Here is a 3,376-nt window from a genome sequence, read left to right as displayed (position 1 = left end):
CAGCGAGTCCAGGGGAGGCCACGGAGCTGCTCCGAGGGCTCTGGAGCCCCTCTGCCCTGGAGCCAGGCTGGGAGAACTGGGGGTGTTCACCTGGAGAAGAGGAGGCTCCAGGGAGACCTTACTGCAGCTTTTCCACGGACAAAATGGAGCTTATGAGAAATAAGCAAGAATTGTTGTATAATAGGGGTGGTGAGGCCCTGGCACTCAGGGACATGGGTTAGTGCTGAACGTGGCAGCGCTGGAGGAATGGTTGGACTCGACACTCTCAGAGAGCTTTTCCAGCCACAAGGGCTCTGTGATTGTGCAATTCCCTGCGTCCCGGCCGGGCAGTGCCATGGCTATCAGCACCAGCTCGTGTTGTGCCATGGCGGGATGTGGCAGTGGGAAGGGCTGGCACCCTCTGCTCTGCACGGCTCCAGCTTCCCCAGGCAGGCCCAATTCCACCTGGCAGTTCCACCCCCTCCAGGCCCATTTCCCAAAGCACTCAGGGAGATCTGCACACACGGTGTGGCTGAAATGCGCCGGGCTCTGCCACGGGGGCACGCGGGAATGCTCACACCAGAAGGTCCAGCCAAAGAGTGTCCTGGGACAGTGAGCTGGGGCCAGAGGTGCCCAAAGCAGTGGCCAAAACCAATCAAGGCATCAAAAATACTGGTCAGACCTCATCCAAAGCCGGTGGTGTTCCCTGAGGGGAAGGACTCGGGGGTGCTGGTGCACGGGCAGTACCAGCCTGTGGGCAGGGGGCTTAGTTAGGGCTAAGGTCACCCCAAGCCCCGCCTTGTGAATCCCTGACTGCTGGGATTTAGCACAGAGTTTCCCAGAGAAAGGGGCTGTGCAGAAGTTTGGGACAAGCTGTGCCAGGTGCAGCTTGCCCCGCTGCCCGTGGTGCAGCCCATGCAGAGGCAGCTGTGCCCCTGCAGCCCATGGAGGGCACGGGGGGCAGAGATCCCCCTGCAGCCCCTGCAGGACTCCCGCACGCTGGAGCAGGGGGATGCCCGAGAGAGGCTGTGAGCCCCTGGGAAGCCCCTGCTGGAGCAGGGTCCTGGCAGGGACCCATGGAGCCGTGCAGGAGGAGCCCTGCACGCTGGAGCAGGTTTGCTGCAAGGCCTTGGCAGCCCGTGGGGGACCCAGGCTGGAGCAGGAGGGGCCTGAAGGCAGCAGGTTGTGGAGAGCTGTTTCCCGTGGGATGGACTCCCGTTGGAGAAGTTCCTGGAGAACTGTCTCCCGTGGCAGGGACCCCACGCTGGAGCAGGGCAAGGACTCCGACTCCTCTCCCTGAGCAGCAGCAGCAGCGACAATGTGGGATGAACTGACCAGAACCCTCATTCCCGTCTCCCAGCGCTTCTGCGGGGGAGGAGAGTTTGGGAAGGGACAAAAATGACTGTGAGATTTGTTTGGCTCCTCATGATGCTGCCCTGATGGTGGGAGTAATCAATTCAGTCGATATTCTCAATTTGAGGCAGTTTTGCCCATGACGGTGATGGGGGAGGGATCTCTCCCTGGCCTTATCTCAACCCAGGGACCCTTGGTTCTATTTCCTCTGCCCTGTCCAGGTGCAGAGGGCAGGGACAGAGCGGCTCTGGTGGGTACCTGGTGTGTGACCAGGGTCAGCCCACTGCACACCTCCAGGCCTGGTGAGTCCACCACCTCTCTGGGCAACCTGGCCCAGTGCCCAGCCACACTTCAAGGCAAGAATTTCTTCCCAAGACCTCATTGAAACCTGCCCTCCCTCAGCTTCAGGCAATTCCCCCTGTTCTGTCCCATCCCTGAAGGCCCTGGGAAAAGTCCCTGTGCAGCCTTCAGGTGGTCCTCTCCTGGTGGCTACTGGGGAGCTGCTGGCATGTGTCCCCTCAGTTGTACAAGTTGTCTCCTCAAGTCCCACCAGTTGGTAATGGGGGACACGGCAGAGTGTAGGACCGTTGGCAGCCTGAGGCCAGGTCGTCAAGGAGCAGAGCAATGGAAGCCTCGTGCTGCAGGTGACATCACAAAGGCCAGAGCCAGGGGAAGCTGAGGCAGCTCCAGGCACAGAGACGACAGGAGGCAAGCGCAGCGTGGCCTTCCCTCGTGCTTCCCTGTCGCTTCCCTCTTGCTCCCTTTTGGCAGGCTGCATTGGAAGCCACCCTGCATCTTCTGCAGCCACCAGAGGAACAGCAGGAAGACATGGCTGCAACTGGCCCTGGGAACAACCTTCCTCCCTGCAAGGCCCACAGACTGGCAGAGGTTGCTGAGCTGCTCACCTCTGCTGTCTCCTCAGCCAGCCGCAGGGAGGAGATCTTCCAGGTGTTGGAGGTAAGGGGCTTCTGGCCTGCTCTCGATGGCTTGGGGCCTGCAGCTGCAGTTGCCAAGGGGTCGCTGTTCGCCAGAGGCGCTTTCATGTGCACAGCGTGGGAATGATCCCCCTTCTTTCTCCTCCCTTGAATTCTGTCCTTTAGAAAGGGAACAGCTCGGGGAAGGATCTAACCATTTCCTGCATGGGCTGTCAAGAGTTTCAAGCTCTGCTCTTTGATGCCCAAGCAACAGACTGCTTTGGAGATGGTTTGTGGGGGGATCTGGGGAACAAGCAGCTTTTGGGATTCCCTCTCAGGGCCTGGTGCGATGCCTGTGGAACCCATTCTGGCCCTGAGATGCCAAAGAGCAGGCTCGGGGAGAACGCTGCCAACGCTGCTTCCCATGGGAAGGAGTGCCGGGAAATGCAGGGACAGAGAGGGCAGAAAGCATCCAGAGCCTTGAGAGATGATGGTGATGATGATGGTGATGATGATGTTGAGCATGGCTTTCGTGTCCCTCTGGAGGCTTAAGCAATGGGGGAACTGAAATGCTTGGGCAGAAGGGAGCTCTTGTCCTGGAGGTCCTGAAGTCTCTCTTGGGAGCAGAGGCTGTGACTGTGGCAAGCCAAGGCTGGGGCAGAAGCGCAAAGCAGAGCGTCTGCAAAGGGGGAGCTGCTTTGAGTGCGAGGAAGGGCAACCAGGCCGTGGCTGCAGCGAGCTGGGAACCTGTTCATCTGCTCCCCCATGCCCGGGGGGCCTGGAAAGATGCTTTGCAGGACTGCAGCTGCTCAGGAGGGAAAGGGATCCCTGTGGGATGTTGTCAGGGCAGGGGGAGCGGGGCAGGTGCCGCACGGGACAAGCTGTGTCTCGGCTGGCTCTTGGGAGTTGCACTTTTCGGGAGCCTCCCCTGAGCTCAGCTTCCCCTGGGGCTCTGGGCTCCTGGCCCTGCTTCTGCTGCACACAGGCACGGCTGACACAGTGCCCTGGGAAGGACAGATCCTGCGGGATCTGTGCTCTCTGGCGTTGGCCTTTCTTGGGCTGCAATGAACGGAGGGGTGGAGACTTGGGCTTGTGGCAGGGGGGATCCTCTCAAGATGGAAGTTCTGCCT

Source organism: Corvus cornix, chromosome 26, assembly GCF_000738735.6.
Source record: "Corvus cornix cornix isolate S_Up_H32 chromosome 26, ASM73873v5, whole genome shotgun sequence".
NCBI lineage: Eukaryota > Metazoa > Chordata > Aves > Passeriformes > Corvidae > Corvus > Corvus cornix.
The sequence above is the reverse complement of the archived record's forward strand: the minus strand, read 5'-3'. Positions refer to the sequence as shown.